The sequence below is a fragment of the Aquarana catesbeiana genome, linkage group LG10 (genome assembly GCF_042186555.1).
Source record: "Aquarana catesbeiana isolate 2022-GZ linkage group LG10, ASM4218655v1, whole genome shotgun sequence".
Lineage (NCBI taxonomy): Eukaryota > Metazoa > Chordata > Amphibia > Anura > Ranidae > Aquarana > Aquarana catesbeiana.
In genome coordinates this window covers 14,332,270-14,348,084 of record NC_133333.1, presented here as the reverse complement: position 1 = coordinate 14,348,084, position 15,815 = coordinate 14,332,270, and the positions used below count along the sequence as shown (strand labels likewise).

General features: G+C 41.0%; 1 long non-coding RNA gene across 1 annotated transcript in view; it reads right to left on the bottom strand.

Moving 5' to 3' along the window:
• The window catches only part of LOC141110366 (uncharacterized), a 419,573-nt gene that overhangs the window by 240,390 nt on the left and 163,368 nt on the right, over positions 1-15,815 (bottom strand). Inside the window, exon 3 of the long non-coding RNA XR_012236281.1 lies at positions 11,577-11,974. This is a non-coding gene — a long non-coding RNA (uncharacterized lncRNA). The remainder of the gene's footprint in view (positions 1-11,576; positions 11,975-15,815) is intronic.

Sequence of the window (15,815 nt, the reverse complement as noted above, 5' to 3'; positions counted from 1 at the left end):
AGGAAAAAATGATAAAAATGTCATTTGGGTACAGTGTTGTATGACCGCGCAATTCTCCTTCAAAGTGCATAAGCGCTGAAAGCAGAAAATTGATCTGGATAGGAGGGGGGTTTAAGTGCCCAGTAAGCAAGTGGAGATATATATATATATATATATATATATATATATATATATATATATATATATATATATATATATATATATATATATATATATATATATATATATATATATATATCCACTTGCTTACTGGGCACTTAAACCCCCCTCCTATCCAGATCAATTTTCTGATCTGGATAAAAAATATATATATATTTTTATTATTGTGAGAATTAGGGTATAAGTAATAAAAAGTAAAAAGAGAAAAGAGGATTACAGCTCCTGCTCCTTTTTTGGGTGACAAGCTTTGCTGGTTGCAGTTTGCTGCCATTGCCGCACGTTTCATCCCGAGTGTAGCTGAATGTGAATGTGGTAAAGTTTCACTTTGTAAAGAATACCCAATCAAGTGCAAGGGAAATAAAAAATTAAAAAAAAAAAAACATTTTTAATGTGCAAATGTGTTAGATGATGGAATCAGCAGAGCCTCACCACATTCATTAAGCTCTGGGGGGGGGGGGGAGAGCAACTGTACTTGGAAAGTGCACAGTATGTTTGCCTTTAAGAAATAAGCCCCAAAGTCTAGCATTGTGGACAGCAGCAGCAGCAAGAAAAAACAGGCATGTGTGCATGCAACTCGGTGTGTTCCTAAACAAACACCCACACAAAATACAAAGGGGTTACAGCATAGTGGCAATAAAAATAGTGGCCTATAAAAAGGCTTACCAGTAGGTACTGTGAATATCTCCTAAACTTGCACTGTTTAGGACAGTGTTTCTCAAACTTTTTTGTCTTGCGGCGCACCAAAAAGATCTACAAATTTACATGGCGCACCTGAAAAGATTTAACAATTTTTGTGGTGAAGAACTTATTTATTGTTACATATTATTTTAACCACTTCAATACCAGGCACTTTCGCCCCTTCCTGCCCAGGCCTATTTTCAGCTTTCAGTGCTGTTGCACTTTGAATGACAATTGCGCGGTCATACAACACTGTACCCAAACTAAATTTTTTATCATTTTCTTCCCACAAATATAGAGCTTTCTTTTGGTGGTATTTGATCACCTCTGCGGTTTTTATTTTATTGCTAAAAAACTAAAAAAAGACTGACATTTTTGAAAAAAAAAGTTTTTCTTCGTTTGTTATAAAATTTAGTTTTCTCCTTCACTGACGGGCACTGATGAGTCGGCACTGATAGGCACTGATGAGGTGGCACCGGTGGGCACTGATAAGGTGGCACTGATGGGCACTGATGAGAAGGCACTGATATGTAGAATTGATGGTCACTGATAGGCGGCAGTGATATGCAGCACTGATGGGCACTGATAGGTGGCACTAATATGCAGCACTGATGGGCACTGACAGGTGGCACTGTTGGGCACTGACAGGCGGCACTGATGGGCACTGATTGGCACTGACAGGTGGCATTGATGGACACTAATAGATGGCACTGATGGGTGGCACTGATTGGGCAGGTACTGACAGGTGTTAATGCTGGGCACTGATTGGCACTGTGATGGACACTGGTAGGCACTATGGTGGGCACTGATTTGCACTGTAGTGGGCACTGATTGGCACTTTATTGGGCACTGGCAGGGGGTTATGATGGGGCACTGACTGGGCACGGATTGGCAGCTTATGGGTACATTTGATGGGTGCTGTGCTGATAATCAATGTGCTGATTATCAGCATAGACCCCCCCCCCCTCTGACAGGGAGAGCAGCCGATTGGCTCTCCCTGTCAGCGCGAACCGAGGAATGCCATTTACCGGCACTTCCTGGTACATGCGATGATCAGCTGTGATTGGTTACAGCTGATCACGTGGCAAGAAGCCTCCATCAGAGGCTTCTCATCACGATCGGAGATGCGGCGTGTCAGACTGACACGCCGCACTCGCGAGCGCCGGCATGTTATCCTGCTGGACGTCATATGACGCCCAGTCAGGATAACAGAACCACTTCCCGGACGTCAATCTATTATAGGCTGGACGGGAAGTGGTTAGATTTAATGTGAAGGATGTGCCTGCTTTCGAGAGCAAATCAGATTGAAGCGAGGCTCCAAAGTCGACAAACAGAACAAACAAATGGAACGGTCTCTTATTATTATAATTTATATGAAAGGAATATATTTAGGAAAGGAACCAATGAATGACAGACTGACAGAGATTGCATTTTTATATATGATACTTCTTTAATTTTTGCGACATTGATTCACCATTTAATTTTTCGCTATGTTCAAGGTTTCGAAACACTAGCAATTTTAAAGACTTTTTAAAACTCCCACGGAACACCTGCAAATCTCACCCGGCACATTAGTGTGCCATGGCACACAGTTTAAAAATCACTGGTTTAGGAGATATTCAGATTGCACAAAGCTGGTGACATCACTGGTGCATGTGCTTCGAAGGTTCAGCATACCATGGTGGACCTTAAGAGCCCGCGCCGTAAATGGCAAATCCTGCAAATCATTGCGCCCCCGGCCACTCATGTAGCCAGAGGTTGCGAACCCGGAAGGAAGACCGGGGGAAGATGGAAGCCCTCGCAGCCCTCTTTTTAAGGTAAGTCTCTCATAATGAGCTAGTATGAGAGGCATACTAGCACATTATGACATTGCCTTGCTGGGGATTTTTTTTTTCAACTGCAGTTTGCTACCGTTTTAATATGCGCACATAATTATCTTCTCTTTGCTGTAGCCCCCTTGTACTCGGTGAATTTTTTGTGATGTTTTTGGGGACACAACTGGTTTAGATTACTATCTTTACCTGTTGGGGTTGTCTACCATCTAAAACCTTGTGTATTTTCCCATTGTGGATTTGCATTGCGGGATTTTGATCTCTAGCTCACCTTCATCTCTGCCTGTTTGCTCCATTTTGCCATTAATAAGTTGATTTAGTAAAGGCAAAAAGACTGGGCACTTTGCAAAGTGCAGTTGCTAAAGAGCTTAGTAAATGAGGAAAAGCGGCACTTTACAGAGAATACCCAATCACATGCAAGGAAAATTAAAAAAAAAAAAAAAAATCACGAAAAAACAGCATTTTTGCTTGCACATGATTGGATGATGGAAGTCAGCAGAGCTTTTGCTTATTTACTAAGCTCTGCAGCAAATGCACTTTGCAAAGTGCACAGTCTATTTGCCTTGAAGAATTAGCAGTATGATGCTGGTAAACTTGCTGGGAAGAGTAGGGACTGGTCAGAGAGGGGTCAGTTTGACCCAGTTGCCCAGCTTGAACATGTATTGCAATGCATGTGAACTAAGAATCCCCTCTTTTTTATGTATTCTTTATTTAACCACTTCAATACCGGGCACCTTCCCCCCTTCCTGCCCAGAGCAATTTTCAGCTTTCAGTGCTGTCGCTGTTTAAATGACAATTGCGCAGTCATACAACACTGTACCCAAACACATTTTTTATCATTTTCTTCCCACAAATAGAGCTTTCTTTTGGTGGTATTTGATCACCTCTGCGGTTTTTATTTTTTGCTAAACAAATAAAAAAAGACTGAAAATTTTGAAAAAAAAAAGTTTTTCTTTGTTTCTGTTATAAAACTTTGTAAATAAGTATGTTGTTTTCTCCTTCACTGCCGGGCACTGATAAGGTGGCACTGATTAACACAGATGAGGTGGCACCAATGAGGTGGCACTGATGGGCACTGATAGGTGGCACTGATATGCAGTACTGATTGGCTCTCATAGGCGGCACAGATGGGCACTCATAGGGGGCACAGATGGGCACTAAAAGGCAGCATTGATGGGTACTTGTGGGTGGCACTAATGGGCACTGATAGGTGGCACTAATGGGCACTGATGGACACTGATAAGTCACTGATTAGGAGGCACTGGCAGGTATTGCTGGTGGGCACTGATTGGCATCATGTGTGGGCACACATTGCCACCCATGGCCACCGGGGATGCAATCCCTGGTGGTCATCAGTGGTGGCCATCCCTGGTGGTCCTGGTGGCATCCCTGGTGGTCCTGGGTGGGCATCTGAGGGAGGGCTGTGCTGATAATCAATCAGCGCAGACCCCCTCTCTGTCAGAGGAACAGCCAGTCGGCTCTCCTCTACTCGCGTCTGTCAGACGCGAGTGAGGAAAAGCCGATAAATGGCTCTTCCTGTTTACATTGTGATAAGCTGTGATTGGACACGGCTGATCACGTGGTAAAGAGTCTCTGTCAGAGGCTCTTCACCTAGATCGGAGTTGCGGTGTGCCAGACTGACACGCTGCAACAACAATTGCCGCGATAATTTTAGCAATAAAGTGAGCGTATATCAATATAGTATATTCACATCTGTGATGCTGTTTGGGTGTTTAATTTTGAAAGCCTAAAAGGTTTAGTGCTGAGCAGTGCGGGGTGTACAAACATGGCCTCCGCCACCTTCCTACTGCTGGTGTCCAGCTTCTTTCAAGCCTGGTCATAGAGGCTTACAGGATACAGAGCCTAATACTATATCATACTGCACCATGCTCTACATCTTTGTACGTGGGACACTGTTTTGCAAACATTTTACTTGCAATTATATTATTGGGTCTAACTGCATTGTTTGTATTCTGTGTATCTCAAGTAATGTAAATGCCGTCCTTCCAAAGATTGCAATCCAATATTTACTAACCACTTAGAAATATTCAAAATCTCGTTATTGCCTGTTACAGTTTATACTCAGCAAGTTCTTTCCTGTATATGGACTGCCAGACACAGAGCTAAACTTATGCTTACAAATGTTAAGTTATAAGGCATAGCAACAACATAACGTGTAAAAATGACCAACAGTATGTGGATACCTGACCATCACACCTACCTATATATAGACACCTGATCATTACACCTATCTATATGACCACTATTATGTGCAAACCTGATCATCACATCTACCTATATGGACACCTGACCATCACACCTTTCTACATGATCAATAGTAAAATATCGGGACTTCTGTCCATTCCACCTATTTATATGACCAATAGTATGTGGACACCTGACCAACACAACTAACTATATGGACACCTGATCAATATACCAATCTATATGGCCAACAGTATGTGCAAACCTGACCATCACATCTACCTATATGGACACCTGACCATCACACCTATCTATATGATTAATAGTAAACTATATGCACTCCTGTCCATTCCACCTATTTATATGACCAATAGTATGTGGATACCTGACCATCACACCTAACTATATGGGCACCTAATCGTTACACCAATCTATATGACCAACAGTATGTGCAAACCTGACCATCACACCGACCTATTTGTGGACATCTGACCATCAAGTCTACCAATATGACCAATAGTATGTGGACAGCTGATCATCACACCTACCTGTATGGTCCCCTTTATTATTACGCCTGCCATTATGGTCACCTGACAATAACACCTACCTATATGACCAATATTATGTGGAAAGCTGGCCATCAGACCTATCTCTTTGTGGACATTTGACCATCACACCTACCGATATAGACACCTGACCATTACACTTATATATATATGACCAGAGTATGTGGACACTTACCGTCACACCTACTTATATGGTCACCTGACCATCACATCTATCCATATGACCAATAGTTTATGGAAACCTGGCCATCACATTTACCTATATGGACACCTGACCACCCCACTTATTTATATGGTCACTTCAAAAGACCTAGGGACGATGCCTAAAGATTATTTAAGCATTTAGAAGGGGATCTACGGTATATACATTTGGGCATATAGTGTAATGGTCAGGTGACCATATAGAAAACTCAATTGAACAATGGCCTCCTATATCTCAATTATTTGTCCCTCTTTTTGGTCATTTAATCAATATTCAAAACAAGGTGCACATGCCAACACACCACAAGACCTAGGAATGACACCTATAGATTATTAGGACTTTGTTAAATTGATTTGTTGGGTGTGTGTGTTATCACTTATAGGGAAGGGTGTATTCAAAGCGTTCCTCTCAGTCTGGTTACCTCCATCTGAACTGCAGCAACTAGAAGGAGTATATTGGGGAGGTCTCAGAATTACCGGCCACTAAATGTCCTCCCTATTCAAAGGCAATCCTGGAAAAGTGTCCCTAATCTTTCTATTCTAACTGGACCCAAAAACTGTCCTATGCTGCAGTATACTAATCACTCCTATCCCTGATCTAGGAGATCAGCCAGACTGATCAAAACCCTTCCCCACCAAATATATCCCCATGTTGAAGTTGATCGTGCACCAAAACCTATCCTGTGACCCCAAAATACCCCTAACATGTTTCACTCAAATATAGAGCTTCGTCCGGGGTGCAACAAATAAATCATAAGTGCCCAAAGAATAAAGTGCTATAAACACCATATGGCAAATGGCGACTTCTCTAAGCTGCTTCTATTTATAAATATTACTTAAAATGGCCGCTCCTAATAGGACCGGCGCCATCTAGTGGTTCTTTAAAGGAACATCTTTTGTCCCTATTATTTTGTTTATTTATTATTTATTTTTATTTATTATATATGAAATCTCAAAAATAATTTTTCCTCCCATCAAAATATAATTTTCCTGCAGGAGTCACCATTTTGTGCTAAACACATCTCAGTCCAAATCAATATTATAAATACATTTTTAGATTTGAAAAATGCTACAAGATACTACTCCACCACAAAAGGTAATTAGGTGAAGCCTTTGTTTATTCCCTGTGGGGCACGTGATCCCAGCCGAAAGATCTATTTGGCTTCTGTTTTTCAATAATCTCTTGTCTAGATCTCCTTTTCTCCGACCCAATTTGATCTGCTGGACCACTCAAAAAGACAGACCATCAGCTTTTCCATTATGCTTTTGTAACCTATGTCTCGCAATTGGTTTGTCCTTTTTGGTTCCACATCATTTATGTGTTCCGGAACCCTACGCCTCAATTGGCGAGTTGTCTTACCGACATACAAGAGCAGACAGGGGCATTTTGCTATGTATATTACGCCTTTTGTACTGCAGTTGTAAAAAGATGTAATATCAATCTTTTCTCAATTTTTTGGATTGATGAAGCTCTTTACTGTAGGTACATACAGTATCTCACAAAAGTGAGTACACCCCTCACATTTTTGTAAATATTTTCTTCTATCTTTTCATGTGACAACACTGAAGAAATGACACTTTGCTACAATGTAAAGTAGTGAGTGTACAGCTTGTATAACAGTGTAAATTTGCTGTCCCCTCACACACAGCCATTAATGTCTAAACCGCTGGCAACAAAAGTCAGTACACCCCTAAGTGAAAATGTCCAAATTGGGCCCAAAGTGTCAATATTTTGTGTGGCCACCATTATTTTCCAGCACTGCCTTAACCCTCTTGGGCATGGAGGTCACCAGAGCTTCACAGGTTGTCACTGGAGTCCTCTTCCCCTCCTCCATGATGACATCACAGAGCTGGTGGATGTTAGAGACCTTGTACTCCTCCACCTTCCATTTGAGGATGCCCCACAGATGCTCAATAGGGTTTAGGTCTGGAGTCATGCTTAGCCAGTCCATCACCTTTACCTTTTCCCTCAATAAAATGTAGCTCCCCAGTGCCGGCAGCACTCATGCAGCCCCAGACCATGACACTCCCACCACCATGCTTGACTGTAGACAAGACACACTTGTCTTTGTACTCCTCACCTGGTTGCCGCCACACACGCTTGTCACCATCTGAACCAAATAAGTTTATCTTGGTCTCATCAGACCACAGGACATGGTTCCAGTAATCCATGTCCTTAGTCTGCTTGTCTTCAGCAAACTGTTTACGGGCTTTCTTGTGCATCATCTTTAGTAGAGACTTCCTTCTGGGACGACAGCCATGCAGAACAATTTGATGCAGTGTGTGGTGTATGGTCTGAGCACTGACAGGCTGACCCCCCACCCCTTCAACCTCTGCAGCAATGCTGGCAGCACTCATACGTCTATTTCCCAAAGACAACCTCTGGATATGACGCTGAGCACGCACACTCAACTTCTTTGGTCGACCATGGTGAGGCCTGTTCTGAGTGGAACCTGTCCTGTTAAACCGCTGTATGGTTTTGGCCACCGTGCTGCAGCTCAGTTTCAGGGTCTTGGCAATCTTCTTATAGCCTAGGCCATCTTTATGTAAAGCAACAATTCTTTTTTTCAGATCCTCAGACAGTTCTTTGCCATGAGGTGTCATGTTGAACTTCCAGTGACCAGTATGAGAGAGTGAGAGCGATAACACCAAATTTAACACACCTGCTCCCCATTCACACCTGAGACCTTGTGTCACATCAGCTCTGGTGAACTCCATGCCCAAGAGGGTTAAGGCAGTGCTGGAAAATAATGGTGGCCAAAAAAAAATTGACACTTTGGGCCCAATTTGGACATTTTCACTTAGGGGTGTACTCACTTTTGTTGCCAGTGGTTTAGACATTAATGGCTGTGTGTTGAATTATTTTGAGGGGACAGCAAATTTACACTGTTATACAAGCTGTACACTACCTACTTTACATTGTAGCAAAGCGTAATTTCTTCAGTGTTGTCACATAAAAAGGTATAATAAAATATGTACAAAAATGTGAGGGGTGTACCCACTTTTGTGAGATACTGTATGTACCTACAGTAAAGAGCTTCATCAGTCCAAAAAAATTGAGAAAAGATTGATATTACATCTTTTTACAACTGCAGTACAAAAGGTGTAATATACATAGCAAAATGCCCCTGTCCACTCTTGTATGTCGGTAATACAATTCGCCAATTGAGGCGTAGGGTTCTGGAACACATAAATTATGTGGAACCAAAAATAAAAACAGACCAATTGCGAGACATATGTTACAAAAGCATAATGGAAAAGCTGAAGGTCTGTCCTTTTGAGTGGTCCAGCAGATCAAATTGGGTCAGAGAAAAGGAGATCTAGACAAGAGATTATTAAAAATAGATCTTTCGGCTGGGATCATGTGCCCCACAGGGAATAAACAAAGGCTTCATCTACTTACCTTTTGTGGTGGAGTAGCATCTTGTAGCATTTTCAAATTTAAAAATTTATTTATAATATTGATTTGGGACTGAGATGTGTTTAGCAAAAAATGGTGACTCCTGCAGGAAAATTATATTTTACTGGGAGGAAAAATTACTTTTGAGATGGCATATATAATAAATAAAAATAAATAATAAAATAAACAAAATAATAGGGACAAAAGATGTTCCTTTAGAGAACCACTAGATGGCGTGGGTCCTATTAGGAACGGCCATTTTAAGAAATATTTATAAATAGAAGCAGCTTAGAGAAGACGCCATTTGCCATGTGGTGTTTATAGCTCTTTATTCTTTGGGCACTTATGATTTATTTGTTGCACCCCGGACGAAACTCTATATTTGAGTGAAACATGTTAGGGGTATTTTGGGGTCACGGGATAGGTTTTGGTGCACGATCAACTTCAACATGGGGTATATTTGGTGGGGAAGGGTTTTGATCAGTTTGGCTGATCTCCTAGATCAGGGATAGGAGTGATTAGTATACTGCAGCATAGGACAGTTTTTGGGTCCAGTTAGAATAGAAAGATTAGGGACACTTTTCCAGGATTGCCTTTGAATAGGGAGGACATTTAGTGGCCGGTAATTCTGAGACCTCCCCAATATACTCCTTCTAGTCTGCAGTGCAGATGGAGGTAACCAGACTGAGAGTAAAGCTTTGAATACACCCTTCCCTATAAGTGATAAAACACACATCCATCAAATCAATTCAACAAAGTCCTAATAATCTATAGGTGTCATCCCTAGGACTTGTGGTGTGTTGGCTTGTGCACCTTGTTTTGAATATTGATTAAATTACCAAAAAGAGGGACAAATAATTGAGATATAAGAGGCCATTGTTTAATTGAGTTTTTCTATATGGTCACCTGACCATTACACTATATGCCCAAATATATATACCATAAATCCCCTTCTAAATACTTAAGCTCAGGTGTTTCCAGTGAAGGGCACTGTTAACACTACAGCTTAATGACCTGCCTACTGGGCACTTTCACCCTCTTCCTGCCCAAGCCAACTTTCAGCTTTCAGCGCTGTTGCACTTTGAATGACAACTGCGCGGTCATGCAACACTGTACCCAAACAGAATTGGTATCACTTATTTTGAACAAATAGAGCTTTCTTAATCACCACTGGGTTTTTTGTTTTTTGCTAAAGAAAAAAAGACTGAAAATAGAAAGAAAACTCTTGAATAGTTTGTTATAAAATTTTGCAAACAGGTAATTTTTCTCCTTCACTGATAGGCACTGATGAGGCTGCACTGATAGGTGTCACTGATGGGAACTGATGAGGCTGCACTGATAGGTGTCACTGATAGGCTGCACTGATAGGTGGCATTTATAGGTGGCACTGATGGGCACTGATGAGGCTGCACTGATAGATGTCACTGATAGGAGGCACTGATAGGTGTCACTGATAGGCTGCACTGATAGGTGGCACTGATGGGCACTGATGAGGCTGCACTGATAGGTGTCACTGATAGGCGGCACTGATGGGCACTGATAGGTGTCACCGATAGGCTGCATTGATAGCTGGCACTGATGGGCACTGATAGGTGGCACTGATGGGCACTGGTAGGTGACACTGATAATGAGGCCGTGATGGGCACTGATTGGCAGTTCTGATGGGCACTGGCAGCACTGGTGGGCAATTATTGGCAGCACTGGTGGGCACTGTAGGGACTGCACTGATAACCAGTGCCCTGATTATCAGTGTAGATGTCCCTTTTAGAGTAGCCAGTTATCGACTCTCTTCTCCTCTCCTCATGCTGTCAGCATGAGCAAAGAAGCGCCAATAACCGGCTTCTACTTACATCTGTGGTCAGCTGTGATTGGACACAGCTGATCACGTGCTAAAGATCTCCTGATTGGCTCTTTACCTCAATCTGTGACCAGTAGTGTCCTTCGGACACTGTGATCACAGAGCTCACCACACGTGTCACACAGTGGGCATGCAGCGGGCACAATCACAAGAGGCTGTCATATGATGGCCTCTCAGAACTACCTGCCCACACTGTAGATGTCAGTCAGCTATATCGTGGTCGCAAAGTGGTTAAAAGGATGATTTGGACAATTGTGCTTTCTCAACCGAATGGTAGGTTTTGGTGAAGACCCTTTTTATTCCAACGTGACTGTGCCCCTGTGTACAAATGCAACTCAATGACATGACATGATTTGACAAGTTTCATGTGGAGGAACTCGGGTGTCCTGCACAGAGCCCTGACCTCAACCCTACTGAACACTTTTGGGATGAATTGGATCTTCAGTTGTGAGCCAGGTCTTCCCATCCAACATCAGTACCTGGGCACACAAATGGGCACAAATCCCCACAAACACCCTCCAAAATCTTGTGGAAAGCCTTCCCAGAAGAGTGGACGATCATGGTTTTGGAATGACATGTTCACCCAACTTATATCGATGTGATGGTCAGGTGCCCATCAACCTTTAACCATAGGGTGTATCAAAATAATGTAAAATAAAAAGGTATACATTACTCACTGTTACTGCAGGATGCAAAACAAAGTGCAGATTTTCCAGTAAATCCCAAAATGTCAAAATGCCCAACATAAAAAAAGTCCGTTTTAAGGGACTCAACCACCATAGGCGGAGCAGTTCTTTCATTTAGTCCATGGGAGCTCCTGGATGTGGTAGGGGAGTCTACCATTGCTTTATAAAAGGGGTGTACAATTAATTATTAACCTGAATATAAGTCATATATGTTCATAATTGGAGTGTTTTGTGTGGTCAGCAGTTCAAAAGGTGTCAGATATAATGGTCCAGGCATCACATGGGTCTCTTCAGATGAGTTTATGACTTTCAGATGTGGGGTTTATGTTGGGCTACACCATGCTGTCATCTTGCCAGAGATTTGCATTGCCAGGAGAGATTTGAAGATCCTGAAATACAAAAACAAGATACATAGTTACATACTTAGGCTGGCCATACATGGTCAAATTTTGAAAGAATTTTCTTTTGAAAATCAGAAATGTCATGCATTTTGTGATCAGATAGTGCCACCATTTCAAAATTCGGCCAAACAAGCCTTCAATTTCGCCTCATGTTGCTACAGAAAATAATTTTCGTGGCTGGGAATCTTCTTTCCTTTCCAGGAATTCTCTTTTATTGCACATGCGCATTTCTTTTTTTTGAATAAATTTCTCGCACGATTCTCCCATCATTGATTAGAAAATCGTTAGTTTTTAAAAAAATTTAGAAAAAATGCCCGATTACTCAAATTCGATGGCCACACAAAAATCAGCTGTTGCTGCAGCCCACTAATGGTACGAAATTGTACAAAAAAACAAGATTGGTTAAACCCACAATTGCTTTCTTTTTACCACTACTATTCCTTTATATTGGCTTTTGGGATTTACAAATGCAGCAATTTAGAAATTGGAAAACACTTTTTGATAGGTAAAAAGTGCATTTTATGCACAACTGTATAGATCAGACCAAAATGAGGGACAAATGAGGAGGAATGAGTGAGAGAGGGACATTGCTCCAAGTCAGGGACAGTCCCTCGAAATCAGGGACAGTTGGGAGCTATGAAACAATCCATCACCCACAGTTGATCCAGAGGAAGGCGAAAAACTCCAGCAAAGTATGATCCAATTTGCTACAGCAGGGGAAAAATTCCTTCCTGATCCCTCGAGAGGCAATCGGATTTTCCCTGGATCAATTTACCTATAAATGTTAGTACCCAGTTATATTATGTACAATTAGGAAAGAATCTAGATTTTTTTTAAAGCAATCTACTGAGCTGGCCAGAACCACCTCTGGAGGGAGTCTATTCCATATTTTCACAGCTCTTACTGTCAATAAACCTTTATGTATTTGGAGATGAAATCAACATCAACACCAAGTTCACTATATGGACCCCTTATATATTTATACATGGTGATCATATCCCCCCTTAACCTCCCTGGCGGGATGATTATTTCAGATTTTAGGTGCTGAAAGCGATACAATTATTTTGCACAGAAATTTGGCGTTTTATATTGCAGGCCTGTAATTCTTAGGAATAACTCACTTAAATCTGTCCAAACAAGAGTCTAGAAGACATCCCGGGTATGATAAAGTTTGAAAAACGAAATCAAAAATTATAATATAATAAATAACTGTAAATAATTATAACAAATAATAATATAATAATTTAAAAAATTATTAAATAATGTAATCATATCAAAAACACTGAAATTTGCTCAGTTGCAGAATCGTCGTTTTCGTACTTTCAGTGTTTGATGACGAATTTCCCCACAAATCGCTATCGCTCAATTCTGCGAGGGTTTCTAATTTATTATCGCTGTTTTCTAGCTGGTCTAAAAGCACTTTTGACGTAAACGGACATTTTTTGGTTGCTATGGACAATCTCCAGTTTCCTGGCAGAAAGAACAGTATTTATAATATAAAACTGCATGCAGGGCATTGGGCAGACCACTAGGGACAAAGGGGATGTGTAATTATTTGATACAGTACACTGCATCTATACTGTGTTTTTTACTTTTTGAATTTGGCGCCGAACTCCGTCCCCGTGCGTCTCAACGAGCACGAGGCGGGGGTGATCATACAAACAACACAGGCTACAGAAGATATCCAAGGAAAGCCAAGAAGACACAAAACTAGGATTTACGCTATGTGGAGCTCTTTGTTGTCTTTTTGGTGATATTACTGCATTACTGCCTTGCTGAGTCTTCTGCTGATGATTCCTATTGACGCTGAGGAGTCCGTTGTTTGCCTGTGAGATCCCGGGCTGGGGTTACAGCCATCCGTTCAGTGCGGTCCCCTATAACAAGGGACCAACGGCTTCTGGTAAGCGGCAGCGTTTTTCCGTGGTGGAGGATAAATTTACACTTGTCATCTTGGGATTTATATTCGTGATATGGACTCATTTTCACCCTTTATGGATTGATTTATATTTATTTTTTATTTTTTATTTTATTTTTATTTTTTCATAATTTTTTTAGTCTTGTTTTTTCACTTCACCAAGTCAATTGACTATATTTCTGTGTTCTTTTCTTTTCACGTTTGTATATCATCACCTGATTGTATTTGCTCTTTGATGCATTATATTCCGGTTTATGTTTAGTTTGTAGAACTCAAGTGTGCACGTTAGGGTGTATCATTTAATTTCATTCAAGGTCACTTATTGTGATTTTTGGCACCTTCCATTGGCAGCCTTATGCCCCGTACACACGGTCGGACATTGATCGGACATTCCGACAACAAAATCCATCGTTTTTATCCGAAGGATGTTGGCTCAAACTTGTCTTGCATACACACGGTCACACCAAGTTGTCGGAAAATCCGATCGTTCTGAACGCGGTGACGTAAAACACGTATGTCGGGACTATAAACGGGGCAGTGGCCAATAGCTTTCATCTCTTTATTTATTCTGAGCATGCGTGGCACTTTGTGCGTCAGATTTGTGTACACACGATCGGAGATTCCGACAACGGATTTTGTTGTCGGAAAATTTTATAGCCTGCTCTCAAACTTTGTGTGTCGGAAAATCCGATGGAAAATGTGTGATGGAGCCCACACACGGTCGGAATTTCCGACAACAAGGTCCTATCACACATTTTCCATCGGAAAATCCGACCATGTGTACGGGGCATTAGTCAGTACCATCTCACTCATTAGCGCGACTTTTTTGCTTTATATATCTGATTTGTGTCGTATAACACTTTGTAGTTGCAGCTCAATTTAATTTATTTTTATTTATATTCTTCAGCGCAATATTTTCTATACCCACTTATTGCTTTCTGTGTCTTCCTGTCCCAGTGATAATTGCACACCATCTCTTGTATGGGTGTCACAGGAACAGAAAGTGAAGGAAAATCTCCCCAATTTACTGTTTTACTACATGAATTACATGACTCCCATTGTCTCTATTCTGCATGGATTTTAAGATCAGTGACTCAGAAAAGGAGTCCTGTGTCAATTGATTTAACAGCCATTTATGTAGTTAGACAATTTATGTGGTTAGACAATTTATGTGGTTATTGAGCCATAAAATAATCTTGGCTGGGCTTACATTTATTCTATGGGGTGGAGGAAGCAATTATTTTTATTTTTTATTTACTGGTATTTTTTTATCCTGTGGGCAATCCTCTTTCCAATAAAAGTGATCCTGGCGGCGGATTCGCCATGGGACCACTTTTAGAGGCAGCAGGAGAGGTAATCCCCCCACGGCTTCCCGGTCATCTCTGGGCTAGAGCTGCACGATTAATCGTTAAGAATCGAAATCGCAATTTTTTTCTCTTCCCGATCTTCAAAACAGCATGTCACGTTTATTTTAACAAGTGTAGAAAGTTCTCACAGCTGGGAAAAAAAATAAAAAATCCAGGCAGCCTGCCAAGTTTAATCACAACATGCTAATAAGTAGAAACTAACGGGAAACGGAAAAGTATCTTTTCCTTCTTTTATCAAAGGAAAGAACTCCTGAGTGTAAATGAAGGAAGTTTAACCATTTAAAGACCAAACCTTTTCTGACATTTATTGATTACAAGTAAAAATCATTATTTTCTGCTAGAAAATTACCTGGAATACCCAAACATTTTTTTTTTGCTATTTTTTTTTTTTTTAGCAGAGACCCCAGAGAATAAAATGGTGGTTGTTGCAATATTTTATGTCACACCGTATTTGCGCAGCGGTATTTCAAATGCAATTTAAAAAAAAAAAATACACTTTAATGAATTAAAAAAAAAAAAAACAGTCAAGTTAGCCCAGTTTTTGTGT